A 13,789-nucleotide genomic window follows, 5' to 3' on the forward strand; every position below is an offset into this window, starting at 1 on the left:
CTCCGGACGCGCAGGCTCAGTGGCCATGGCTCATGGGCCCAGCCGCTCCGTGGCATGTGGGATCTTCCCGGACCGGGACGTGAATTCGTGTCCCCTGCATCGGCAGGCGGACTCTCAACCACTGCGCCACCAGGGAAGCCCTATGACATCTATATTTAAACATCTATATTTAACATTTAGCAAACTATATGGAGACTTAAAAATATACTCTAACAGTCAAAGACAGGACAGATTACTTAAATAAAATTGAGATATCTGTCCCAAATAGTACTCTAGCAATTTGCATCCATTCCCTAAAGAATTATCCCAATTTTAAAAAAAAGAACCCTCATTTGTTAACTCAAATTATTGGTATTTTCTTTCCACATTCAAATTACAATCTAAGAATCAGTTTGCTGAGTTTGGTTTAGTGGGTATTTATTCAGGATTTTTATGAAAGATAAGGAAACAGAGAAGAGGAATTGTGCCGTTCAAATGACCTCTGCAGTCCAGGTGGGACCCAAATGCTTACTTCGCTTCTGAGGTTATTACATTCTTGTTTGCTTTGACATTTAGAGATACTCCATATCTCTCTTTGTGCTGTTTGCAAAAAGCTGAGCTAGTTGAAAAGCACAGATTGACTATATTTCCAATGGTGTTTTGGTCTGCAAGCATTTGTTTCTCAGCCCTGCTGTGTGCTGAGCCAGGGCTGCATGGAGTGGGGTTGTTTCTCCCGGTTGTGCAGCTCCCGGGTGTGCAGACTGGCTGCCTGATGTCGTAGCTGCTAATAATAGCTGCCAACGAACCCTGTCCCTTTCCACTTTACCTGGTCCTCTTTTCATTGGAAAACACTAGCTGTAGCCGCACATAGACTTTTTCCTCTTTTCCTTTCTCCCTCTTACCCCTCCCTAGACCTCTCTGGGCTTTGACGTCACGTGTGCTCCTTTTGGTTGCCATAGCAACCCCATTCCCCAAGCCCTCTGTCTGTCTCCTCTGGTAGGTTCCACAATGGTACAGGCAGCATCACGCTGCACAATGGTTTCCAGACAGTGAAAGAGGGTGATTCAGCAAGCCACTCTTCTTCTTCTTCTTCTTCTTCTCCTTTTTTTAAAACCTCCCCTTCTCTTTTTATTTTTATGGGGGTGGTTGGTGCTTGTTATATGCTTACCTTTTTCCTTTCCTTTTTCATTTTTACACTATTCCTTTTTTCTCCTCAACCCTCAATTCCTAGTGGCTTGAGTGACTTTAGGATTGGCTTTTCTTGGAAATCACCTGTCCATCATTAATTTTAAACAATTTCCCCACCTCCAAAGAATCTATTCCTTATTACAGTTTGGAATGTGGTTAATGAAAAACAAGTAGGGAGGATTTCTGGGGCAAACACTGCTGGATCAGGATCGTAGTTCTCAAGCACGGAATGGTAGGTGGCTCTTTGCTCATTCTGGGTTCTAACCTGTTTTATTTGGAGGGTGGGGGTGATGTCTATTGATTGTTTCTGGTGGGGTGGGAGAGTGAGCATGGAAGAGGGAGGCAGAGATGGGGTGGATAGGAGGTTAATGAAGTGAACTACCTCTGAGGCAAGAAGCCACCAGCCTTTCCTTCTCTGCGGAGCATCTCTCCCCAGACTTGGGCATGTTGAAACCTTTCTGTTTGGAGTGAGGTTTGGCAGAGGGTGGGAGGGAGCATTTTTATTGTGACCAGGGATTTTTAGACTAATGCAGAGCTACAGAAGGGAAGAGAAAACCAAAGAGACAGAGAGAGAGAGAGAAAGAGAGAGAGAGAGAGAGAATGAGAAACAGCTGTACTTGTTAGAAGTGCTGACCTCAGTCCCAGATCTAAGAAATGCCATGGGTTCCGTAACACATTAAAAAATCACATCTTTAAGATATGTAGAGTTTAAGTTATTCAAGTTTACTTCCTGAGAGATGTAGCTTAAATAAGTATTTTGGGGCATATTTACATATTTTAGTTCAGGAGTGGTATTTTTAGTTGGAAAACTAATGGCATTACTCTTGCAGAGACGCTCTAGGCTAAATTTGGGCTGGGAAGAGGAACACAGAATGGGGGTCAGGTTAGAGATAAAACATTGGCACTGCAGTTGCATAGGTAAGGGGTCCCTTTAAGAAAGTGATCTAGTCACAGCAGGCAGCATTTTTTTTTTTTTCTTCATGGCATGGTTCCCAGGTACTCTGTACTAGGATACTGTGTCCCCTAGAAATGTCAGAGCTCATTTGGGAGAAAAAGATATATCATCAAAAATGAGCATGGCAATGTATTTAGCAGAATTTATGTATTTGTGCCTGCAGCAAAATAAATGTGATTTATTGGAAAATCTTCAAGTAAATCAAGACTAGAGCTATTTAAAGAAAATTACATATATATATTTCTTTTTTCCCTCTCCCTTTAAGTCTAGAGACTGAGTCTCTGTTTTTACCCCCTTAAAGGCATAATTTCCTAGGGTCCTGTAATTTAACCACAGAAAAAGAATGGCTTATCCCATGGCAGTTGGCTCTGAAGCAATCACAAGGTTGTTTACATGGACTGTCTTTGCTGCAGAGCCTGACAGTGTCTTTACAGCAGCCCTGCCTGCTTTGGTGTGTTGACAATAACTTTTATGAACAAACTGGATAGAGTCAGACTAAGTCCTATGGGACAGGCCACAGTTCAGACTGAAGGAAATTGGGTCTAAGTGCACCAGGCATTGCCAACCCAATATCCAATTTCTCCCTCTGTCCCTAGTCTGCTAGTTGTCAGACCCTGAAAGACCTCACAGAATGCTGATCCATGTATTAAAATGGTTGCAGGAAAGGCCTGCATTTCTCTCAGAGAGGCTTCTGTAAATTTTCTGCCTTGGGTGAATTTTTGTGTTATAAATATAGACAGTGATGCTCATGCCCATGAATGAGCTCGCAAGCTTCCGACTCCACTTTGGAGCCATTGGATTATTGGGGCCGGACAGTTTGGATGTAGCAGTTTTGCTGTCTCTGGTATGTATTCCCTCTACCTTGATCTCACTCTTAAAATTGATATAAAGTCCTAGATTATCTTATTTTATCACAGAAAGCAAACTGGATTTTCTCTCCTTCACAACAGCACTGGAAAATCCAATGACAAAGGTGGTATGACCTTAGGTATTAAAGAGGCTTCATGCTTCCTCATTTGTACATCACTCCCTCTTGTTATTGCAAGGAATCTTTAATTTGACAATCTCCTGGTGTTATAAAATCTTCACAGTTTTGGTAAAAAGATTCTTGATGATGGGCAGTAAGAAATGATATGCAGAGTGGGAAAAATCAGCTGCTTCCGGCTTCCTGCTTGCCTGCCCCAGAACAGCATCTGCTGTGGGGAGGAGTGTGTTTGCCACGCTGGAAGCTGGGGCTCATGAACAGATCCCAGAGGGACCAAGTGTGTTTTTGCTGTCATTGTCTGGTACGTCTGCAGCTATTAGTATTTAATGGTTTCAGAATACACGGTCAATAATTTTCAAGGTTAAAATGAACTGAGAATTGATGGCGGATGCCATAAAATATATGTAGATTTTAAAATTACAGGAAAATTCATAGGATTTCCCTTGTTAGTGTATCCTATAGGAATATCATGAGCAAAAGGAATCTGCCTAATTTAAGTAATGTGAAAAAGCCTCCCATATTTAAAGGGAAAGCCTCCCATATTTAAAGGGAAAGCCTCCCATATTTAAAGGTTTTTTTGTGCATGTGTGTGTGACTTTATGTAAATGAATCTTAGTGGAAAAGTCTTTTAATACTGATGATGGATAAAGACGAATTGGGTTTTTCTTGTTAAACATGAGGGCAGATGCTCTCCCTTCCTACTCTACTTCTGGCTGCAGGTCACATTTGTAACTATAAGACTTTACATGGAATTGGTGTGTTCAAATTGAATGATTGCCTAGGTGCTAATGAGAATAATGGACTCCTTCAATTAGAATAAGAAGTAACAAATTGACATTTTAAATTCTTTCTCTGTTGCCCCTACTATTTCTTCTTGCTATCTCTTTTAAGCTTTTGGTTGGACACTGCAACACTTATGCAAAAAAGAGGCACAAAGTGTCCAGGAATGACAAGAAAGGAGTACAATGCTGTATTTGTTGTAGGCTGAGTGCTTCCTTCCTACCATACCACGCTTGCATCTCTTACACCTTCTTCTGAGGACCAAGGATTCGTGGAAAAAGTTGGGCCTATAGACTACTGGGGGAGATGTTTATTGATAAAGAACAAAATCCATTTTTTTTTAGCATATTAGAGATATTTGTTGCATTACATAAGTCTGAGATGAGACACTGCTGCTGATTCAGATAAAAGATCTTGCTGCATATTGATTGAAAGAGAAATTGTAATTTAGAATTGGAGCTTGGATTTTCAGAAATTTACCTATCTGTACATATTCTCATAACCAAGTTATGAGAAAATCTCTATGTTTCAGGTTCTGTTTCTCCCCCCTCTGTTTAATGGAAGAGAACTCCATTTCTAATTGTGAATCTTGGTAGAAACTCTAAATGGAGACTTCAGGTGATATTGAAAATCCTTAAATTGAAAGAAACATTTTTAGTTTGAAAAGTGGACTGCAAGTTTATGATTATTTTTGATAAAGGATTTTCTAGTTGAATTGACATTTTAGATTCATAACAAGCCACTATGGCCTTTCTCACTGATCTTATCCCTGGTGACTATGAGATGTAAAACCCATAGGCTTATAGAACTAATGCTCCTAGGAATGGAAATTAAAGTTTTGAATGGAAAAAGAAAGGACTGAAGTTTCCTTAGAAATGTTTTTAACCCATAGTTACTCCAAAACCCCATATGTACCATAATAAACAGGATTTTTTCTACATTTTGTGTGTGTGTGTGTAATTGCTTATTCCTGGGCTTCCTGTATTCACTACTAAATTATAATCTCTGTCAGGGACTGACTGTGTCCGCCTGGTGCATAGTAGGGGCACAATCAATATTCCTTGAATGAATGTCTCCCATGCACATAGTTCTCTAAATACTATGGGTGAAAGAGTTTGGGAAACTGTAACACAGTTTCTGCCATTTGGGAGCTTATAGTCATTTAGGGTGATGAGGTTAAATAACAAAGTGGTATATGATCAAGTGTCCATACTCAATACATATAATAGGAATTCAGAGGAGAAAGACATTTACCTCCTCTGAAATGGTGGTAGGCCACACTGGGATTGTTGCGGAGAGGGCAGGAAGATGTGGTGTGGCAGGATTTCCAGCAGCAGCAATCGTAAACACTTGGCCTGGAAAGGGACTCTTATTTGGGGCAGAGAGGACGTTTATTTGGGGCATGGTGACCATACTTTTCCAAACTAGAAATCAAAAGCTGTGGGTTGATAATGGGTAGAACATTGGAAACTGGAACAGTCTTGGAGAATCGGTCCGGTATAATGTCGAAAAGTAACAGTAACAGACCGAAGTTACAAACTACTTTTGTAACTAGATCAGATTATGGAAAAACATACATAACAGGTCTCCTTCTAGCTTCAGACCAACTTCAGTGTAGTTTTATTTTACTTCACATACTTCAGAGATTTCCAAACTTCTCCTCCTTTAGCCATAACTCTGTAACCCACTGTTCCAAATGAACCCATTGTTTTTAAATGAGAAGCAGACTGTGCAAACATGTAACAGAGAGCTGTCTCAGTTGAAGCTGAATAGGGTGCCTCCTATCACAAAACCAATCCATATCAACCAAGGTAACAATTACTAATTGGGCTTATATTCAGATTGTAAAATTCTAACTATTCTGGTGTTGGTAACAACCAAGTTCTTGTGTTTGTGATAAATTTGAACAGAGTCAACTACCTTGAGATGTTTTATTCCCTCCCCCTGTGTCCCATCACCCATCACCCATTGTCTTTGGCAGTCTTTTGATTTTCTAAATGCAGGTGAAATTCTTATTGAAATGTTAAAATAAAACTTGGCTGTGTTTTTGCTTTGATTTTAGGCTAGCTTGAGAAACACCAACAGCAGGACCATCTCAGATCTTTGTTATGGCAACTCAGGCAAGAAGCTGTTGAATTAGACCCATTTCCTGTAGATGAGAAACCATACAAGCAGTGGTGAGTTGCAAATTTAAAAATGTTCCTTAGCAGGAAACATGTGATCTATATCACCAATTTAAATAGTGCATGTGATTTACTGTATAGATTGGAAAAAAATACTGCTCCAAATAATGTCAACTAAAGAAGTGAAAGTCAACAGGACAGAAAGCTTAACTGATGGTGTGGTGCTATTAATACCACATGTAGGAGCTACAGGTCTTTAGGTGCATAAGTGCATCGTATAACACCATGATGCTACCACTCTGGATGATACCAGCCTAAGTAAGGTGACTACAATGAATAATTTCATGAGGCTGCATAACAGTTGGGTAACAGTATTTTTCAGTGGCTTTTATTATTTGCAGCATAATTCTATATTTTACTGATTCATCCTCTCTAGGAGAAGAATTGGTTCTGAGCTAAATTATAATGCTTAATTCCTTTTAGGAATATATATATGTATATATAGGGTATATGTAATATATATTAACATAACATTTAGATCTTTAGACATAAGGGAAGAGAAATCAACATCACAGTTTTATAAAGCTCAATTTGTGGACATTTTAGCCTACAAATTCTTTGCTTAATAAAAACAGTATTAAAAATAGATCCAGTTGCTTTGCTAGTTGGAATAATTTTAAAATCTTCTTATTTTATAAAATATCAGCACACACAGGCAGAGTATATTTTTTAATCAAATACTTGATGCTTCATAGTCACCAATGTCAATAATAAATAGATTCCAGCAGAGATGAACTAGTTATAATCCGTCAAACAACATCTTTGAGAAATAAGAGTATGACAGTGGTGCTTGTAAGATTCCAAAAGAAGCTGTTTTGAACTAGTGATCAATATCTCTCTTTCATTTGTTTAGTGGCTTATATAACTCTGAGTATATAGGCTGCCCTATGAATCAATGCATAGCCCATAACTGCAGAGCACTGATGAAATTAACCTTATATGAAATTAACCCTATACTTTCTTCACATCATGATTCTCATTACAGTCTGCTTATAATTATATTGAGAAAGCAGATATAATAGTCATCACTATGCTGTGCGTAATCAATATGTATTAGATGTGTTTGTTATGACTGAGAATCATATGTAATTACCAGTAATCAACAATTTCAATTTAAAAGAAGGGTGCTTTTTTATGGCTGAACTTAATATTTTGAGTTATGTGTGCATCCCAGTGATGTAGAAAACATATATTGCCCCATCTTAAACATATATTCATTAAGCAAACATTTATTGAGAATCCATGGTGTAGATATCATCCTTAGCTCTTGGGACAGCTGAAAAAGACAGTACCTGCCTTAAAGGAGCTATGTTTAAAGAATGTGGCACTTATGATAAAGTATGCCATTAGAAAAGGGAGTTATTTCTAAAGAGTGTGGTACTTATCCACTGCTATTAAATGGGTAGGCATTGGGTGATAAAGGAAGTGCAGCAGAGGAGAGTCTAAGACAGATCGGATGGGGATTTGTTAAGGAAGGCTTCCCAGGGGGAGTGATATTTTAGCTGAATGTTAAGGGCAATAAGAGGTTAGCTAGAAGAAGGGGAGCAGTGAGAACATTTTTCATGGGCCCAGCAACTTGAGAGAGTCTGGGTGTTTGGGGGCACTAGATGCTATTTACTATGCTGGGGCATAAATGAGGGTGGTAGAGATAAAGCTGAAGAGGGGTACAGGAGATATATCATGAAGGATCTTTTAAACAGAGCTAAGGAGTTTGTATTTTATTCCAAAATGAAGAAGCTTTGAAAGATTTTAAATAGAATGACATGATGAAATTTATTTTTTAGTAAATATCATGTACCTAGAAGAGTGTATAAAACAAATGCAGTTTAAGGAATAATTATAAAGCAAACCTCACATAACCACCATTCATATTAAGGAGCAGACTCCCAGAAAGCCCTTTGTGCTCCTTTAAGATCACATGCTTTTCCTTTCCCGCTAGAGGTAACCATTACCCTGCCTTTTGTCACGCTTATTCTCTTACTTTTCTTTGTAGGTTTTCAATCTTGTAATCATAGTAGTATATAGTGATATATTCTTAATCACCTGATTTTGTGAAACACTGTAAGATTCTTCCATGTTGATGTATGTAGTTTATTCATGTAACTTATGTAGTATTTTACTCTATGAATATATCCAAATTTACTTAGCCATTATTATGATAGACATTTGGATTATTTCTATATTACTTATGTGTGTGTGTGTGTGTGTGTGTGTGTGTATATATATATATATATATATATATATATATAAAATAACCTGAGTTATTTATGTACTAAGTAAATGTTAAATAAATACATTTACATATAATAATATTAAATATACATATGATACTTTTTATGCACATATATTATTGCTCTAGTATACATGTATAAGAGCTTCTCTAGTATACACATCAAGGAAAGGAACTCCTGAGTTTGCGGGTATGTGCACATTCAGTTTTTCTAAATAATGCCAAATGTTTTCCTCAATTGGTTGCCTCAATTTATATTTCCATCAGCAATATATAAGAAGCTCTATATACTCACCAATACTTGGTTTTTAAGTTCTTAAAATTTGCTGATCAGGTGGGTACCTAATTGTACTCATGGAAGTATTAATTTGCATTGTGCTGACTACTAATAGAAAGCACATCTTTTCATTTTTTATTGGCTATTTGATCTTCCTCTTTTGTAAAGTGCCTGCTCAAGTCTTTATGAGACTTGTCTTTCAAAATAATAACTAGCATTTATTGAGTTCTTACTGTGTATTAAGCACTGTGCTAAGCACTTTACAAACATTTAATCTTCATATCAACCTTATGATTCATAGATAAGGAAACTCAGGTTTAGAGAGGTTAAATAGCTTGCTAACAATCACACAACTATGAAACAGTGTATTTAGCATTTAAGCCCAGGTCTTTCTGACTCCAGAGTTCTTCAATTTCTTGGATAGTGTCTGGAAAGAGATTAGATTAGAGCCAGAGAGAACTTGTAAGGTGCTATTGCAGGAATTCAGCTAAAAAATAATAAGGGCACAAACCAAAGAATCATCAGTAGGACATAAGTACAAAGCAGCTAGACTCAGTAATGAACGTCATGGGTGAAGAAGGGGGAGGATTTTAGAAGTCTCAAGTTTTAAGACCTTTTGGCTAGGTAGATTCAATATTAGTCATACAATGTATATTTATATTCCAGGTGTTGTGGTAGTTTTAAGAATATGTTTTATGATTCCATGATTCAATGAGAGATGAAGTTAATTCACAGTATTATAAAGTTTAGGGTTTAAAGAGACCACAGTGTTTTTTGGGGTCAACTCTTTACTGTTTTAAAACGTGGAACTTGGTGTGAAAAGAGGTTAAGTGTCTTGTTCAAGATCATATGTTACTGTTAGGTTAAGAATAGACACTAAGCTGGCAACGAATGCAAAGAAATAGCAACTTGCTTGATTTTTTACATTAATAAGTTAAAATAAAATCAACCTACTTTATCTCTTAAACATTTCTCACATCAGTTTCCTTTGAAATAAATCTGTTGCTACAGCCAAAATTAGGCCTCATTATCATTGTTAGCAGGTTTACTTAAAGTAGTCTAGCATATTATCTTCTTGCTCATGATTCTACCAGCTCTTATTTGCAGTTGTTACCATGTGACTGCCCTGCTTACTTTGATATGCTCTACGGCCTATGTAATAAATTCCCTTCTACTTAAAATATACCATACTCCCATCCACCTCCAGTTTAGGAATTGATGATTTCTCGAATTGCCTGGGGACACCAGTGTGCTTCAGTCTTATCATGCACTCAAGTGTTTCTTACCTCTGTGATTTACTTCATACTACCTATTCCGCCTGTACTCACCCCACCCCTCCTTTACTTAGTCATTATTCATCGTTTAAGACCTTTGCGATTCAAAGAGTGATCTGGGGACCAGCAGCACGGACATTATCTGGGAACTTGATTAGAACTGCAGCATCTCAAGTCCCACCTACATCTACTGACTCAGAATCTTTCAAACAAGATTCTCAAGTGATTTAGTGTTTGGAGGTGCTGCTTAGACTCACTTTAGACTTCATCAGATGTTATCTCCTTCCAGAAACTTTTCCTGACTCCTTCCATTAGGCATTCCTTCCTGGTGTTCCCACCGTAGCCTATGCATGTCTACCTCACTGCATTACCAGTGTGTTTTATTAACTGTTTATGTGTCTGTCTCTCCACCTTAGCCTGTGAGTAATTTGAGCCAAATCTAATTGTCTTTGACTTTTCCATGCCTAGCACAGTGCCTGATACTTGGTAGTACTGCATGAATATGTGTTGAATGGTTGACAAAAGAAAGAAGAAAGAGCGAGATATATCTATCTATCTAGATAGATAGATAGACAGACAGATAGATAGATAGAAACAGAGGCAGGAAAACAAAAATTACAAGGAGAAAAAACATAGCCAAAGGGACTTTGTAGAGAAATAACTAGACTACAAAATAATGCACCAAATATTGTACCTCTGGATATAATCTGGAAAGCAGCCTGACAGCCTGACGGAGAGTCTACAATTTTTTTAAATAGATCGGGTGATAAATGTGAATATTGTTGCCAAATCCCTCAGAAGCAAGAATTACCTTAATTTCTTAATTTTACCAAAATTTCTTAATTTTGTTATTGTTGTTGAGTAAATTTTGCCAAAATTTGTTTTACTTTTCTAAACAAAATGTCTTACTGTCCTTTTAACTCGTCACAGACTGTTCGGAATATTTTGTGAAAGAAGATAGAGGATGCAGGTTTATTTTGAAGTGGTACTGGAGACAGAAGTTACAGACCTGTGAGTGGAGAGTAGGCACTTTATATAAAGGAAATTTCTGATTATTAGGATTGTTTTTCAGTCTGTGCTTTTTGAAAAGTAGCAAACTTTCCAGCACTGCAAATATTTAACTGTCTTCATGGTTGACCAAATGTACTACTTTATGTGGGAGATTGAACAAAGTGACCTCTGGGGTTTAAGGTCCTTATGAATTATGAGTCTATATATGTTCAGAGAGGTGTGGAAAGAATGAGAGTTATAATAAAGATTATAATAGTGGATAACATTTATTGAGTGATTATTTTGTGCCACACACTGTTCAAGGCACTTTCCATGCACTGATTCATTTAATCTTCATAGAAATCCCACTGAGCATTTCTATTTTACAAATCATGAAACTGAAACATAGGAGGCTTAGTAACTTGCCCTAGGTCATGCAGCTAGTGGTGGTAGCCCGAGGGAATCCAACTCTGGAGCACTTCCTTTTTTATTCCTATGTCGTATCCTTTTCAGAATTAAAGGTAAAAGTTGGACCTAAATGGAGCCTTAAACATTGATATGGTTTCCAGTTAAGGGTAAGAACAGGGATTCCAAGAAATGATAGCAGCATAATCAAAGTAAAAAGTGATAGAAGTGAGCATAACAGGTTTGTGGAACCAAATATCTTATACATGGGATGAATAAGAGAATATTCAGAAATACGTCATTATAGTGCTGCTTTGTCTTGCTTCTCCATGGCTGCAAGTTACCAAGGTGGGAAACTAAATCCTTAGGGCTATTTAACTTTAGTAAGACCAACGTAAGTAGACCTTTTAAAGGCCACTGATTGGTGGTACCTCAAGCTATATCTCTTAGGAAGATAGATTTGAGAGGTCCCAAGAATTTGATGTCAGATCAGGAAAATCATACTGTTTTCCTGGAACTTAGCTGAAGAATGAGTCAGCATAAATTTTAGGATATTTCAGATTCTTCATAAAGAATTCTCCATATTCTGATAAATAGTATCAGAGGAACTACTATTAAAATAAAAGTATGAGATATTAATGAAGATGTGGTTAACATAAGAAACCTTCTCATATTAGGGCTTACTGGAAAATTTAGTCTACAATTTAACAGTATTCATTACATGTATTATTTATGGTGTAGATGCCAGAATTTATATATGCCAGATACTTCAAAGTTTTCTTTCTAGTTGTACTTTTGGAAGCTCTAGTTGGTTTTTTGGTGCTTTTAATCCTTGAGGCCCACTTTCAAATGCCTTTAAACTTGAGAATGGATAACCTTGACAGTATTGTTTTTAGAAAGTCATTTATAAATCTTAAGAATCCACATAATTCTGCTTTGGAATTTAGTTTATTAAGATTTAAAGATATTACACTCCCCCCTTCCCCTTCCCCCCGCAAAAGTTTGAATAAATTGTATTAGGCAAAAACTATGTGAAATAGTGGGTAGGAAACACTTAATTTAAGCTGTTTTTCAGTTTTTATGAGTTTCAGCCAAATGTATCATGTCATGTGTCTGTTGACTATGCTCTTGCCCATCAGTGTTCAGGTCAGCAATGTGGAACATCACAGGCAATCAAATCTCATATGCTGACCTTCTTTTCTAGTCTTGGTCCTAAGTATAGATATCTGACGCTGTGTCGTGTTTTAAGGAGACAAAATGCTCTCTGGTTCTCAACTTTCTCTGTTTCTGAACCAGATATGATGTGTGAAATTTCCACTTACTCCTTTGGTTGAAGACTGTTCCTATTAAAGTGGAAATGTTATGGGAATTCCCTATTGGTCCAGTGGTTAGGACTTGGCGCTTTCACTGCTGGGTCCCGGGTTCAATACCTGGTCAGGGAACTAAGATCCTGAAAGCCATGCAACGGCCAAAAAAAAAAAAAAAAGAAAAAAAAAAGAAATATTATGAGGTAAAGTGGTTGGCTAGCTAACCTGATAAACTAACTTGAGTTAAGGTGTGAATTGGTGTTGATGGATTTTGAATCTAGATAACATCCACACTTGGATAAATGTTTTAATGCATTAACATAGGAGACTAAGGAAATGGAATATATAGGAAAGGTTTTTACATGGGGAAGGAATCAAGAGTGGTCTGAAAGAGAGTGCTTTCTTAGGGGTTTAGCAGATTATTTTAAAATTTTCATTATATTGTTTCTGGAAAAGGAAGAGAACTTGATATTAGAGTCTCATTGCAGCTTTGTCATGAATTAATATTCCTTTGGGCAAGTCTTAACCTAGCTGAATTTCAACTGTGTATGAGGGAGTTGTGATAGATGATGTTTAAATTTCTTTTTAACTGTACAAATTATATGAATTAAATTGTATAGATTGAATTAAAGCATGGAATAATACCCAAAAAGCCAGGCCAAGTGGAGTACCTTGGTGAGGGTAGCCTTGGTCAGTGAAGGAACTTCATAGGGATGAAAAGCTGTTTCATGGACAGCTAAAAGGAAAGAATAGGCCAGATGGCGGCTTAGAAGGATCTTGAACACAGGCTTGCCTATGCCCAATTTTTGCTTTGACCCTCCCCCTTTTATTATCTTTGCCTTAATTCTACCTATTCTCACTCTAAATCTAGAGATAATATATTTTAGTTATAGGAAGTAACTTCTAATTATTGAGACTTTATTATCCATAAGGAAGACAATTTATGCATAAGCAACCAAATTGACTGCATCTATTTCCCTAATTTGTATCTTTCTTTATCCTAAAATTATCCTCTGATAGTGAAGGACTAGTGTGCATAAAGGTTTGTTTATTGATTTATTTATGAGAGGATTCTTTAAAAATTTGTCTTTAAAATCATGGTTTCTAAGCTGTATTGGGATTTACCAACACATCAGATGAAACTATTGGTGTCTTAATCACCTTAGATATTATATCAATACAACACATTTACATGAAGGTTAATAGATATTTTCAGTGGGCAGATTACTGTGGTAG

The 13,789-nt window shown here is 37.1% G+C and overlaps 1 long non-coding RNA gene across 1 annotated transcript in view; it reads left to right on the forward strand.

Annotated features, from left to right (window-relative positions):
• Positions 1–1,009: 1,009 nt before the first annotated feature.
• The window catches only part of LOC138414082 (uncharacterized), a 209,528-nt gene continuing 196,748 nt past the window's right edge, over positions 1,010–13,789 (forward strand). Inside the window, exons 1-2 of the long non-coding RNA XR_011246474.1 lie at positions 1,010–1,399; positions 5,950–6,064. This is a non-coding gene — a long non-coding RNA (uncharacterized lncRNA). The remainder of the gene's footprint in view (positions 1,400–5,949; positions 6,065–13,789) is intronic.

The sequence above is a fragment of the Delphinus delphis genome, chromosome 5, assembly GCF_949987515.2.
Source record: "Delphinus delphis chromosome 5, mDelDel1.2, whole genome shotgun sequence".
Taxonomy (NCBI): domain Eukaryota; kingdom Metazoa; phylum Chordata; class Mammalia; order Artiodactyla; family Delphinidae; genus Delphinus; species Delphinus delphis.